Source organism: Mustela erminea, chromosome 4, assembly GCF_009829155.1.
Source record: "Mustela erminea isolate mMusErm1 chromosome 4, mMusErm1.Pri, whole genome shotgun sequence".
In the NCBI taxonomy this organism is placed as follows: domain Eukaryota; kingdom Metazoa; phylum Chordata; class Mammalia; order Carnivora; family Mustelidae; genus Mustela; species Mustela erminea.
Genome location: NC_045617.1, coordinates 46,099,506 through 46,115,483, shown reverse-complemented (window position 1 = coordinate 46,115,483; position 15,978 = coordinate 46,099,506). Strand labels below are relative to the sequence as shown.

Here is a 15,978-nt window from a genome sequence, read left to right as displayed (position 1 = left end):
GTGGGCCGAGCTTGCTCTTTGAGGCCTTCCATAGGGTAGAGCAATCATAGCAGCCTGCTTTGTCAGAACAAGCAAGCAAGAAGATCCAGAAAGAGAATATGAGCAAAATGGAAGTCAGTCTTTTATAACCTAATTTCAGAAGTGACATCACATCACTTTTGCCATATTCTATTCTTCAGGGTAGGGGACTGGCAGACAATAAATACACTAATATATACAATATTGGGTAGGACAAGTGCTGTGGGAAAAATAAGCAGGATATACCTGAATCCTCTGACTCATTAAGGGGAATATATAGTTCATCTTAAATCAGCCCTCAAGTCTTGCATAAAACTTTTTATATCAATAAAGTACACTCAGTTCAGTCCAGCAGTTGTTTATTAAGCCCTTACTATGGGCTAGGCCCGAAGCTAAACTCTAGGGAGGCAGGAATGAGCTTGCTGCTCTGAGAAGTGGATTGTCCGGACTTAGAGGGTATAATTTCCTCTGGAATCTCGCAGGGCTGGATTAGGGTTTCCCCTTTTGTGATCATAAAATAATGGGAGCATTTATGGGTTCACCTCCAAGTCGCATCTGTTTTAGTGTATCTCTTTGCTTCTTGATTGTGAACTGTTTGAGAGCAAGACTTACATTTCATTAATTTCTGAATTCTTAATGCTTGGGGGCTCAGCGGGAGGTCAGTAAATGTTTGTGGAGGCACACCTGAAGAGACAGGGATTGTGCATGCCCCGGGACTTTCTCTGACTTCTGTCTTAAGTGGTAAAACACAGAGTGGCAGTTTTCTCTCTTAGGTTTCAGTCAAAATCAATGAGTGTCATTGATATGAGACCTGATACAAGGTAAGAAATGTATTTATCAAGACCATATGCATTCTTTCCAAGGAAAACTGGTTAGAAACCCATTGCTATGTTTTAGTAACCAAAAGTCCTTCTTTATCTCAGCCCTTCCCATCTTCCCTGACCCCAGCCTGTGCAACAGTCTCACCGATCATGCTCTCCCTCAGTTCTTACCCTAAAATGAGTGAGTGATCTGGGTGCTGGAGAAGACAACCATATTATTAAGGGGATGACCCCTGCTTTTGCTGGTTTTACTGACAAGTCTTAGAAAAAAAACACAGATGAAGTTTTAAGATAATTTTTACAAAAAAAGAATCAGAGACAAATGTCAGGTCTTCAGGGAAATAAAGAGATAGATAAAACTTTGAATAGAACTGAACTTCTCAAGGTCAATGTGTTCTGTGTGTATATTGTATCAAAACAATTACATCATGTAGCCTTTTCTCTGAATAAGGCCTAATATCTGCCCACACCCAGCAAAATGGCTTTTTGATTCTAAATTTTTCTCAAAGGCAAATGTTTTCCCACACTCAGAAATGTGTTCTTGGCCCTTTGAGTATTCGTTTTAGTTCAAGTTTCAAACTTTTGATTCTCAATTCTTTTGTTTAGCTTTTTAAGCATGCGCTAGCGCAAAAGAGAACATTATTTTTTTCTCTGCTTGATTGACTCAAATAGTTAATAATTATTTCTAGGAATTTTTGATAAAAATACTTTTAAACCAGGAAGTAGGAAGAGAAATTCCACCAGACGATCTTGTGTTTTGAGAATGTAACAAATAGGAGGACTTAGAATCAAAGGCCTGCCTTCTTCTGGATTGTTCTGTTGTTAGCACACCACACTAATAAACTATTCAAATGGGGCACCTGGGTGGCTCAGTCGATTAAGCGTTTTTCTTTGGCTCAAGGCATGATCCCAGGGTCCAGCGATCTGAGCAGGGAGCCTGCTCTCCCTCTCCCTCTGCCGCTCCCCCTGCTTGTGCTGAATCTCTCTCTCACCCTCTGTGCCAAATAAATATAAATAAATAAATAAATAAATAAAATCTTAAAAAAAAAAAAAAGAAAGAAAAAACTACACATATGTTACTATTGCCCAGGAAGAGTTGGATTAAATTAACAACCCTGATGATAAATCAACAGCCTTGAATCAGCCTAGAGGGAAATCTCTAATTGAATGTCACTGGGCTCTATCATTTTCTATATTCTTTAACACTCATCAGCTTTTTAGATGAAAATGTGAAGGCACACCTTTTGAAAAATAATGGGATATGTCTTTTATTTATAGCTTTTTATTCTGATTCTAAAAATAGGTCATGCTTACTACAGATAATTTTAAAAGCACCAGAGGAAATTACCGATAGTAATGTGACTTTTCTTTCCCAGGGGCAAATTGTATTTCTCAAATAATTTAACATGGCTCTGAAATAGTTTTGCATTTGCCAGACATCTATTTGATAGGTCTAGCAACATATTAACTAAATTGATGACTGACATAGAGATTAAAAGAAGAGTTAATAGGTAGAAGAGAGTTCTAAGATTCAAAAACTCGCTGCAGTCTGGAAGAATTAGGTTGAAATGAACAAGATAAATGGTAGCAAAAGGAAATGGGAAGCTCTGGTAGAGAAACCAGTGTGCACACTGAGGGAAGAGGCAGTGTTCAAAGAGGAGATCCTATGGAAAAGACCAGGCACTTCTCATTGATGACAATTAAGTCAGCATTTTGCTATAGTTGCTACAAAAAAAAAAAAAAAAAAAAGCTATTGCAAGCTTGTGTACCACTGGTGAAACACAGAATCCAGATGAGGGGATTCTATTTCCTTTGTTTCAGGCTACATCTAGAGAATCGTTTTCATTCTACATGCACATTTAAAGACAGTCTTGATAAACCCAGAGTCTTCCCTGTTAAAAAAATTTTTTTAAAATCATGGGATATAAGAAATAGTTGGAGGGACTGGTGATGTTTATCTTTAAAAAAAATTCTAAGGAAGATATTCTAGCTGTCTTCAACAATTTGAAAGGGTTTTTTTTTTTCTTTCTTTCCTTTTAAGTGGGCTGCTCCAGAAAGCATGAGGAGGATCAAGAGGTATAATTGTCATTCAGATTTCAGCATAAATGAGATTTCCTCAGCAATGTCTTGGCTGAAGTAGCCACCTAGTAATGAGTAAGTTACCCTATTTTAATTTTCTGTAAAACACGTTATCGCTTTCTATTCATTTGATTTTTTTCCCTTTAAACTTAATTCATTTACTTATTGACTGTTGGGCTGTGTTTTCTCACTGGAATATAGCTTCCTTGAGAATGTGGTTCCTTCTACCTTGTTCACAGTTATATACAGTACCTTGACAGTGTTCCTATAACTCTTTATTGAATGAATTAACTTATGGAGAGGCAGTTTTGGGTTTACCAAAAAAAAAAAGAATTTTCTTTCTGTGGAGACAGAAAAGGCAGGGGTGGGGGTATCAGTCACAGAGCATATTTTATATTAACTCGTTTTATCTTCATAGTTTATCATTAGCTATCCTTTGAGCACTTACAGGACAGAAATAGGCAAGGAAGTAAAAAAGCTCAGAGAAGATAAGTAACTTTGCCCTACCTCAGCTTGCTTGAACTGGGATTATAATCCAGCCTGTTTCTAAATGCAGTGGGATTTGTACTATGCCATAAACAGAGCAAGATTTGGGGGATTTTATGGAGATGAACTTTCCCTCACTTGAGCCAAGGCTAGATGGTCATTTATCAAGGGTGCTAAATTATGCTAGATATGGATTCTTGAACTGAGTGAGATGCTGGACTAGATCCAACTCTAAAATTCTGTGATTCTATGATAAAATCAGCCCATTCATGACAGGATTTGATTCTGTAATAGGATTTCTTTATGTGGCAATCACAAAAAAGAAAAGAAAACTTTTCTGAAACTATTGCTTGGAACCCAAGAATGTGAACTCACACAATTGCTGAGACGTTATCCCTTAATCCTAGCTGAATGCCTTGGAAAGTGCACACAGAAATATACCCATTTGTAAATGCAATTGCTCCTATAATCTGCAAGTGAAAATAAAAACTAAAACCTCAAAACTATAAAATGGAAAGTTTTCAATGAAGAAAGCAAATTGTACAATGATTGTGGTGGTAATTGTTCCATATGAATGTCTAAGCAAAGTTCATATCATGAACTGTGGAAGGAGTCAAACAAAGAAAAAAGAATATTGGCAATGTGCCAGAAGTCATTCTTGGAATGCATTAGTCTACCTATTATAGTATTAGCCATGATAGGATTAGCTGATACAAATCACCTCAAAATGAGAATACGTTCTATAGGAGCTACTTGTTACCTTACACCTTGAATATATTCAGAATCTTTTTTTATTTGAACCTCCCCGAACATTTTTTCATGTGTCTGGTAGCCATTTGCAAGTCTTCTTTGGAGAAGTGTTCTGTTCATGTCTTCTGCCCGTTTTTTGACGTGACTATCTGTTTTGTGTATGTTCAGTTTGTATGTTGAGATGTTGAGATCTCTTGAGTTCTGTTGAGATCTGTTGAGTGTGTTGAGATCTAGGATATCAGCCCTTTGTCTGTAGTGTATTTTGCGGCTATCTTCTCCCATTCCGTGGGATGTCTCTTTGTTTTGCTGACTGTTTCCTTTGTTGTGCAGTTTTTGATCTTGAGGAAGTCCCAAAAGTTCATTTTCACTTTTGTTTTCTTTGCTGATGGAGACATGTCTTGAAAGAGCTGTCTGTGGCCAATGTCCAAGATGTTACTGCCTATGTTCTCCTCTAGGATTTTGATAGCTTCCTGCCTCACATTGACATTTTTTATCCCTTTTGAGTTTATCTTTGTGTATAGTGTAAGATAATGGTCAAGTTTCATTCTTCTACACATAGCTGTCCAATTTTCCCAGCACCATTTATTAAAGAGACTGTCTTTTTTCCACTGTATATTCTTTCTTGCTTTGTCGAAGATTATTTGACCATAGAGTTGCAGGTCCATATCTGGGCTCTACTTTGTTCCACTGGTCTATGTATCTGTTTTTGTGCCAGTACCATGCTGTCTTGGTAATCATAGCTTTGTAGTAAAGCTTGAAATCAGGCAACGCGATGCCCCCAGTTTTGTTTTTCTTTTTCAACATTTCCTTAGCAATTCAGAGTCTCTTCTGGTTCCATACAATTTTTAGGATTGTTTGTTCCAGCTCTTTGAAAAATGCAGTGGAATTTCAATCAGGATGGCATTGAAAGTATAGATGTCTCTAGGCAGTATAGACATTTTAACAATGTTTACTCTTCCAATCTATGAGCATGGAATGCTCTTCCATCTTTTTGTGTCTTCTTCAATTTCTTTCATGAGTGTTCTGTAGTTCCTCGAGTACAGATCCTTTACCTCTTTTGTTAGATTTATTTCCAGGTATCTTATGGTTTTTGGTGCTATGGTAAATGGAATCAATTCTCTCATTTCCCTTTCTGTATTTTCATTGTTAGTGTATAAGAAAGCAACTGATTTCTCCACATTGATTTTGTATCCTGCCACATTACTGAATTGCTGTATGAGTTCTAGTAGTTTGGGGGTGAAGTATTTTGGGTTTTCCATATAAAGTTTCATGTCATCTGTGAAGAGAGAGAGTTTGACTTCTTCCTTGCCAGTTTTAATACCTTTTAAAATTTCTTTTTGTTGTCTGATTGCTGTTGCTAGGACTTCTAATACTATGTTGAACAACAGTGGCAAGAGTGGACATCCTTGTCGTGTTCCTGATCTCAAAGGAGAAGCTCTCAACTTTTCCCCATTGAGAATGATATTCACTGTGTGTTTTTCATGACAGATTTTATGAAGTTGAGGAATGTTCCCTCTATCCCTAAACTTTGAAACATTTTAATTAGGAATGGCTGCTGTATCTTGTCAAATGCTTTTTCTGCATCAATTGAGAGGACCATGTGGTTCTTCTCTCTTCTCTTATTGATTTGTTCTATCACATTGATTGATTTGCAAATGTTAAACCACCCTTGCATCCCAGGGATAAATCCCAGCTGGTCATGGTGGATAATCTTTTTTATTTTTATTTTTTTTCAGATTTTATTTATTTATTTGACAGAGAGAGAGAGAGAGAGATCACAAGGAGGCATAGAGGCAGGCAGAAAGAGAGAAGGGGAGGCAGGCTCCCTGCTGAGCAGAGAGCCGGATGTGGGGCTCAATCCCAGGACCCTGAGACCATGACCTGAGCCAAAGGCAGAGGCCTAACCCACTGAGCCTCCCAGGCATCCCTGGATAATCTTTTTAATGTACATTGGATCCTATTAGCTAGGATCTTGTTGAGAATCTTAGCATCCATATTTATCAGGGATATTGGTCTGAAATTCTTCTTTTTGCTGCTGTCTTTGCCTGGTTTGGGGATCATGCTGGCTTTATAGAAAGAATCTGGAAGTCTTCCTTCTGTTTCTATTTTTTTAAACAGCTTCATGAAAATATATTTCTTCATGAAAATATATTTCAATATTACTTTGAATGCTTGGTAGAATTCTCCAGGGAATCCATCAGGTCTTGGTCATCATTAGCCATCAGGGATATCAAAATGAAAGCCACATTGAGATACCACCTTATACCAGTTAAAAAGGCCAAAATCAATAAGACAGAAAACAACAAATGTTGGAGAGGATGTGGAGAAAGGGGAACCCTCTTACTCTGTTGGTGGGAATGCAAGTTGGTACAGCCACTTTAAAACGGTGTGGAGATTCCATAAGGAATTAAAATTAGAGCTACCCTAAGACCCTGTAATTGCGCTACTGCGTATTTACCCCAAAGATACAGATGTAGTGAACAGAAGGGCCATCTGTACCCCAGTGTTCATGGCAGTAATGGTCACAGTCACCAAACTGTGGAAAGAGCCAAAATGCCCTTCAACAAACAAATGGTTAAAGAAGATATGGTCCATATATACAATGGAATATTATGCCTCCATCAGAAAGAATGAATACCCAACTTTAGTATCAACATGGATGGGTCTGGAAGAGATTACGCTGAGTAAAATAAGTCAAGCAGAGAGAATCAATTATCATATGGTTTCACTTACTTGTGGAGCATAAGGAATAGCACAGAAAACACTGGGAGGTAGAGAAGAGAAGTGAATTGGGGGAAATCAGAGGGAGAGACAAACCATGAGAGACTGTGGACTCTGAGAAACAAACTGAGGGTTTGGGAGGGGAAGGGGATTGGGGGGCGTTGGGTGAGCTTGGTGGTAGGTATTAAGGAGGGCATGTATTGCATGGAGTTCTGGGTCTGGTGCATAAACAATGAATCTTGGAACACTGAAAAAAATGAAATTACAAAAAAAAATAATTTTTAAAAATCAAATCCTGAAGTTTCTTTTAAGGGGTTAGTGTAAATCAGATACTGGTGAACAATTAATTAATTAATTAATTAATTGATTAACTCAGGTTGAGAGGAGTTACATTTAGATATGTGGACAAAAGATATTCTGCAAAAGGATTATCTATGAATCAGAGGTTAACAATATATCAAGGCTTCTAAATTATTATAAGGGACTAACATTGTCACAGAATTTTTTCCTGAAATCTTAAGCACTTCCCAATCTTTGCTAATTTTTTTTTGTTTAGCTTTTTAATGCTTATAAATAAGGATATTCCTAGATAATGTGCATAAAAGTCTATGCTGAGTTCAGTAGCTATCTGTGAGAAACTAATTTGCTTTTTAATTGGTATAGAAATTGAAAGTGAAATCAAGTTATATATTTGTAGAATATAAAATATTAGTATGTTTAATCAGTCATCACAACATAAAGGTGACTTTATGTTATGTTATGTCAAGGGAATTCAGCACAGGGTAGATGGGAACTAGAAATGTCTTCACAAAATAGGATTAGAAGAGTCTTTCCTATATGTGCAGCTGGCACAGGAAACTTACCAGGCAAATTTAGTTTCCTTCCTTCCTGTTTATCTAGAAAGGAATCATTGTTATGCACACACAGATCCTTGACTGATGATGATTTGACTTCCAATTTTTTGACTTTGCAATGACACCAGAGCAATACACATTCAGTAAAAACTACTTAGAATTCTGATTTTTGATCTTTTCCTGGGCTCGTGATGTGTGGCACGTCCTCTATTGTGACCCTGCTCAGGGGCGGCTGGGCTCCTAGTCAGCCACGTGATCACAGGCGAACATAACCAATCCGCTGACAAGCGTTCTGTACCCACACAACCATTGTTTTTCACTTTCAGTACAGTATTCTGTGAATTACATGAGATATTCAACACCTCATCACAAAATAGGATTTGCATTAGATGATTTTGCCCAACTATAGGCTAATGTAAGTGTTTGTAGCAGTTTAAGGGAGGCTGGGCTAAGTGAGGATGTTCAGTAGGTTAGGTTGTATTAAATGCACTTTCAAATTATGATATTTTCAGTTGATGGCAGGTTTATTGGGATGTAATCCCACTGTAAATTGAGGAACATCTGTAGCTGTGTCTTATTCTGTGAACTAAATATAATTATTTTGTAAACTAAATATCTTAAATGGATTATTAGCACTTACTTTAGAGATATGTAGCCAGGCCTCATCATTTCTATATTGTGTAAAATTTTATTGTGTTAAGTAAATTTTGCTTAAACAAAGAAACTTTTTAAGCTCTTGAGTAATGGATCATACCTGCTTGGCATTAAGATTCAGAATAAAAAGGCAGTATATGACATCTGCATATTTAAATCAATGAAATAAACTACTAAATTCATTTATTCTTACATGTCAGTGTGGTGGGATCTGAGATCAGATGTTCCATTATTCTGCTTTTGGTTGAATGGAACATTCCAAACTCTTGAATCAGAAGGGTAAATGTAGTTTATTCAAAATAATTATTCTTTCATATAAATACACTGATCAAGTTATAAAAATATTACCATCTCTTGGGGACAACTTATCACTGTACAATTCCCAAGGGAAATTTGGGACGACACTATTGAACACAAGTGACAATACATGACAGTGACCAACAGAGGAGGAAACATCACACATAGGAGAGAAAGGTATCTGGGAGAAACCAGCCTTGTATCTACAGCTTGGTAATGGAATTCCTGATGGCTTAGGCTATAGTAACTGCCCTTTAGAGTAAGGCTAATTGCAGTAGCCAAGATCTTCATCCTCTGCTGAAACTTGTTTGCCAAATTTATTCTCTTTCCTCCATTATATATGCTTTTTTTCCTTTCCTCTTCTGTGTATCCCACATTTTTTAATGTATAATTCACTGTCAGTAGAAGAGATACATTCTTTTAAAAACACACACATATATATGTAATCTATATAATATAAAATCATTTATTTGGATCAGAGGAAACTTCAGATAATGTATGTTCTGATTTAGTCTTTACCTAGCTTTTGTTTATTTCAATATTCCATGGGAAAGAGTGCATCAATATCATGCAATAGATGATTAATATTAAATCAATATTGAGAGTAACCCAAATGCTTGCAATTTCTGATTTTAAAATCTGACTTTTTTATTGAAGTCAATATAAAGAAGGTGACTGTGTTCAAGATTAACTAACTTCTTGTGCATTTCAAAAGAGCAAGAGTTCTTCTTGCCTTGAAACAAGGATGAACATGAGCACATCTGTTCCTAAACATCCACCTAACCAAGGCCCTATTGTTTATTGTGTTCTAGACTGTAAAGACCCTGCCACAGTGATTTCGTGCTCCCCTGAAGGAGGCTGAAAAGGAAACCATCATTGTTGGCTATCTCTTTTGTAGGAAGCATTTTGGAGGCACTTTACATACAATATCTTAATTCTCACCACCATCCTGCGGACTGAATGTAAGTATTCCTGTGCTCCACTGATAGCCCAGGTCATAGACACTACATTTGATGAAGCAATTTAAAGACAGAAGCAGAAAAACTGATTGTGAGATAGATTTGGAGGATGCATTGTCCAATATGGCAGCCACTAGCCATATGTGATTATTTAAATTTAATCAACTAAAATTAAAAATTCAGTCCCACAGGGTCACTAGCTACATGTCAAGTGCTTAGTAGGCACATGGGGCTAGTGGCTACTGGATTGGACAGCACGCATTATAGAACATTCCCCTCATTGCAGAATGTTCTAGTCTATGCGGAATGTTCTCCCCATGAGGTTTGCAAAAGTTAAAATAGATGGCACTTTCATTCCAGAAAACAAAAAATAGAGTTTGACATACTACTGAGTAAATAGATTGACCAAATATTATTTCAATTTTAAATGAAAATTCATCATGTGGGCGCCTGGGTGGCTCAGTGGGTTAAGCCTCTGCCTTCGGCTAGGTCATGATCTCAGGGTCCTGGGATCGAGTCCCGCATCGGGCTCTCTGCTCAGCAGGGAGCCTGCTTCCCTCTCTCTCTCTCTGCCTGCCTCTCTGCCTACTTGTGATCTCTGTCTGTCAAATAAACAAATAAAATCTTTAAAAAGAAAAAAAAAGAAAATTCATCATGTGACCAACAACAGAGATGGCCTTAACCTTTCCCCTCAGCCTGACTAATCTTCAGATAGTCTTCTTCCTCACACTGGAGCCCCTGACTTCCTTTCTCTTAGCTCATTTTCTTTAGAAAACTTATAATTGTAAATTATTTCATTGAGCCTTTGAGGTAGATCTTTTAAGAGCATTCTCCTGGTTTTGCAACCCAGGAATATCTTTCTCAATGACTTGGGAGCCAACTCTTTGAAATATTAATCATCAAAGAAGTTAGCACCCCTCTCTCCCAGTTCCAGTGGGAGGGTCAAAGCCTAACTTCAATGGGCACCTTTCTCCAGGTTACAGAATTATGAGTTTACGAGTTTATTATTTTTTTGGATAAAGCCAAATAGCAAGCTGATGGCCTATGGATCCCTACCCAAATGTTTTTTAGTACTTTCCCACTACCTAACCCCAGCATTTAAAAAGCCCTACATTTTCTGTTTCAGTGAATTTTAGTTCCGAGTTAGTTCTGACATCTCTCCCCTAATGCAACAGGCTTGAGTAAAGTCTTTCTTGCCTACTTAACTGCCACCTCCTGACAGCACACGGGAGAAGAATGAGGCACAAAGAAGTCAGTTGCAAGAGAATGGGGGCAGGAGACGACAATAGAAAAGACTGTCACCCTGAACAACTCCTCAGTCTCATATTTATTAGAAAGTGATTAACAACCAACAGAGAAGCTGGAATAGGTTACACAGTGACCATGAGTCTTGTAGATGCGTAAGAAGAAAGGCAAGATACGTCTGGTCACTAGTACATGACCTACAGTGAGAAAACCCAAACAAAAGGATTGTCTGACTAACTGCTGATGCTCTCTGGGCAAGGGGAGATAACGGGAAAATGAAGCAGGCAGGGCTCCATCCTGAGCAAGCAGGGCGTTCCCAGCTGCTTGGCTTCAAGGATGTATCTTGTCCTCCCCCCCCCCCCCAGAGGCCTGTTGCCAGTACATGTTCTTCTTAAGGCTGTATCTAAGCATGCTTGGTAACTAGTATAATTTCTCGTAGATTATATTTTAAGCAGTATGTTGTTCTGAGGGACAGTTACATTAACTTGGTGTCATTTTTACTCTGACATCAGTTTTTGGAAAGTGGAAATAGTCATTCAAAAATAGTTTTTGATGTTTTCTTAAGATAAACCAACTATTAAATGGTCCACATAGTTGTAATCGTATAGTTCTGTGAACAAAGTGAAATGTTTGATTTCAAAGGTAGGTTCAATTCCAGGATTTAAGGATATAGAACTGCAATTACACGTAGCTTTGCCTGACACCACTTCAAATCTACACATGTCTATTTCCCAGTTTAACTGCTCTACCATGAAAATATGATGGGAAAGGAAAGCAAGTTTTTTATCTAGGAACACTTTCTCTAGAACATGCTCCTCCTCTGGCTGAACACCGAAGTAAACCTCATCTAGGCTTAAAATGGTAGAGCTGGGTTCACTGGGGCAACCTTTCAGCAACCTACAGTAGTGCCCCCACTTATCCATGGTGGATACGTTCTAAGACCCTCAAAGGATGCCTGAAACTATAGGTAGTATCAAACTCTCTATATAATTTTTTCCCCATATGATAAAGTTTTGAAGGAGCAGGAGGCTGGCTGAGGACAAAGCAAAAGCTGGCGCCTTGCACACCTGATCCTGCAAGGTAGGAGTCTCCCTTGGTTTGCAAATGTCCTTGAGATTTACAACAAAGAAGTTACCTTATCAATAGCCCTAATGTCACCCTCCCCTCCATAAAACACCGAAGGAGGCGGAGGTAAAAGGAAAAGTAAATAAAGTTAAATTTCTTCTAAACCTAAATCTCATTAACAAGGATGCTTGATAGCAGGAATGTAACATTCCACCAGGAGACTCCCAATTGTCTTTACTTGATAAGTAACCAGGCCTTCAATATCCTTGTAGTGCTTTTTTCGCATGCGTGGGCTAACCGGCCAGTTCTGCTTCAGTAAGATTGCTTTGTCTGCTTTCGCGCGGGGTCCCCTGACCCAATCCACTGACGCCAAGTATGCCTGTTCAAACTATCAATCAATCAGCTCAGCCCCACCCGAAACTTGTTTGTATCTGTCTATAAAAATCTTGCACCAACCCAGCTCTGGACCTCTCGGCATTATCGGCAATGAGGGGCGCAGAGGTCCAGGTTCGAACCTGCAATAAACGACCCTTGCTGATTGGCTTTGACTCACGTCTCTGGTGGTCTTTTAAGGTGGGGGTAATATTCAATTGGCATTACAGTTTAATTCATAAATTAGGCACAGTAAAGAGAGGAACAACAATAACTAATAATAAAATAGAACAATTATAACAATAAACTGTCATAAAAGTTGTAAGATATGGTCTCTCTCTGCCTTTCAGAAAGTGTGTCTCTCTCCTTCCCACAACACACAGAACTCACTGCTCTATTGAGTAGCTCCAGTAAAGGACAAGTTGCACATAGACTTTAGTAGCATGAGAAGGAATTTTAGTCTAAAATAGAACTGAAGGATATAAAATGGGAAAATCTCACACATGTGTCTGCAGGAATATTAAACTTAAGGACTGGGATATCGATTTCCTATAAATGCCTGATTCATAGAACACTGATAATATTGGAATTTTCTCAAATGACAGGGAATTGGTCAAGGATTGCCTCATATCAACTTTGGAAAGTTCCAGTTATGGCTTCGGGAGGCATCGGTAAGAAATGACCCGGCTCAGGCTGGTCTCACAAAATAAGCTGACTTGAGCTGTTTGTGTGACTGGACTGATTCTGTCTTCTCGGGAATTTTCAAAGTTGGTCTCCACTTGGTTTTGGTTTCCACAGACTCTAACTGAGCTCTCTTCTCTTTACATTCCTGACCATAAATGCAGTCCTCCCCAAACCCTCAAGGGACTTGCCTTTTACCATTTTACCATTTCACCATTTACATGTCCTGAACTGCAATTCCTCTGCTGTGCCCTAAAAACTTACCTTTTTGACATTTTTGAGCTTGCCTCAGTTTGTCACTTTATTTAGGTTGGCAAGGCCAAAAAGAGTAGAACACGGTAATGGTGGAGAAGGTAGAAGTGGTTCCCTCCCATTGGAGCAGCAAAGGACCAACTTCTGTCTTCAAATATATAGTGCCACCTACACTTCCAGTAGTCTCCAAGGTAGTTGCAGGACAACTATCCTTACAATGCATTCAAGAGAAAACTTGAGTGGGGGGCACTGGGGTGGCTCAGGTGGTTAAGCAACTGACTCTTGACTTTGGCTCAGGTCATGATCTCAGGGCTGTGAGACTGAGCCCCATGTCAGACTCCATGGTCAGTAGGGAGTCTGCTTGAGATTCTCTCTCTTTCTGTCTCTCCCCCTCCCCCTCCCTCTCCTCATGAACTCTCTCTCTCAAATTAAAAAAAATATATTTTTTTTTCTAAAAAAGAGAAAATTTGATTGGATTCAAAATACATTCTCATCTTTACAAGAAATGTACTATTATATTTGTCAATAAAAAAATGCGTGATAATACCTTTAAATATAGTTTTAAACTTCATAAACTTCTGAGTGCTTATAAAAATGTTCTCTTTTTTTAAAGATTTATCTTAGCGAGAGCATGCACATGCCAGCAAGGGAGGGCCAAAGGGAGAGGAAGAGGGAGAGAAGCAGACTCCCCACTGAGTGTGGAGCTTTGTCTAATGACCTTGAGATCATGACCTGAGCCAAAATCAAGAGTTGGACACTAAACCCACTGAGCTACACATGCTCCCCTTACTCTTTTTAATTATTTAAATAAATTTCTTACCAATGTTGATGATCAAGAATCTGAGAATCAATCTTCTCTGAACAGAAGAAAATAGCCACATCTGTTTTAAGATGACAGGGCATGTGGGCGTCTAGAACCTGACTCCCTCATATACCAGCTGAGAGGCCTTAAAGCCTGTAACATCTCTGTCTACCTTTTCACTACTTTGATTCTCAAGCCAATGTGCCCCCAGTCATGGCACCCACAGTGTTTAGCTCCAACAGAACTCTGCTGGTCACAAGGACCGTGGATTCCAAGAACAAGATCCTGGCCTAGAGCAGCAGTGCTAAATTGGTTGCAAAAACACTTTCTTTCTTTTTTTTTTTTTTTTTTTTTTAAGATTTTATTTATTTATTTGACAGACAGAAATCACAAGTAGGCAGAGAGAGAAGAGGAAGCAGGCTCTCCACAGAGCAGAGAGCCCAGTGTGGGGCTCAATCCCAGGACCCCGGGATCATGACCTGAGCTGAAGGCAGAGGCTTTAACCCACTGGGCCACACAAGCACCCTGCAAAAATACTTTTGATCAGACCTCCTACTCCAGCTCAGTAATTTCCTGGGATGCTACGTTGGTAGAGAAAAGCTTTAAACTTCTAACACCTATCAGCGATCAGGCCCCGTCTCCTCCTGAAAGTGGTTGGGTTTGACCTGCTCTTAATGCCCAGCTGTGGCCCAGCAGAGGTCACCAAGTCAGTGAAAGTCCTTTATTCCCTCACTCTTAGCTTCTCAATGGCCCTCCTCTCCCTCTTCAAGCAGAGAGGTGCACTCTCTGCCCCACGGAGGAGAAGTCTCCCTCTGCCTCTCAGGCCCCAGTGGCAATGCCACCAACTAAATCCCACTGAATATTTGTGATGAAGATGCTAAAAGAGCTACCAGACATTGCTGCCATTCCCTCTTGCCTTCCATGGCTGCTTGTCACTGCCTGACATTCCTGGCAGAGGCAGACGCTCCAACAGCCTCTGACTCCCTACCTCTCCCTAGAGACTGCCTCTGATGTCCCATCAGATGATGATAGGTCCCCAATGCATTCTCTTGGGCTCCAGCTCCTGGAGAATCATATGAGTTACATCTTTAAAACAGTGTTTATGAAGAAATACAGATCACCTCTTTCCCCAAGATGTTGAGAAATGATCGTCTTATCTGAAATGATCACCTTATCTATGTCCTGCTATGCTGTGTTCTGAATCATGTTGCATATTCTCCTGTTCATAGCTTCATTCAAAGTAATTTGGAAGAGAAAAATAGTTGGAGAGTTTGGAAGAGAAAAATAATCTGAAGGGATTATACATTATTAGAAAGTCTATCCATTCCATTGCAAACATAAAATCTGATATTAGAAAGTCAGTTGCAATACTATATAAATTCAATATTTAGCACCCATACTTTTTTTTTTTAAGATTTTCTTTATTTATTGGACAGACAGAGATCATAAGTAGGCAGAGAGGCAGGCAGAGAGAGAGGAGGAAGCAGGCTCCCCACGGAACAGAGAGCCCGATGTGGGACTCGATCCCAGGACCCTGGGATCACGACCTGAGCTGAAGGCAGAGGCTTTAACCCACTGAGCCACCCAGGCACCCCAGCACCCGTACTTTTAATTTTCTTATTGTAGTTATGGAATAAAAAGAAATTATTCTGGAATGCATTGTCCTGCCCCCCCCCCAAAAAATATATGTTGAAGTCCTAACCACCAGTGCCTCAGATTATGATCTTATGGGGAAATGGGGTCATGACAGATGCAATTAATGAAGTTGAGGTCATACAGGAGTAGAGTGGACTCTTTGATTTGATATGACGGGTGTCCTTGCAAGAAGATGGTTACTGAAGACAGAGGAGACTCAAAGGAAGAATGCCATGTAACGACAAGGGCAGATATTGGAGTTATACCATTGCAAGCCAAAGAAAGAC

At 39.1% G+C, this 15,978-nt stretch overlaps 1 pseudogene; it reads left to right on the top strand.

Annotated features, from left to right (window-relative positions):
- The window catches only part of LOC116588283, a 46,456-nt pseudogene that overhangs the window by 16,444 nt on the left and 14,034 nt on the right, over positions 1–15,978 (top strand).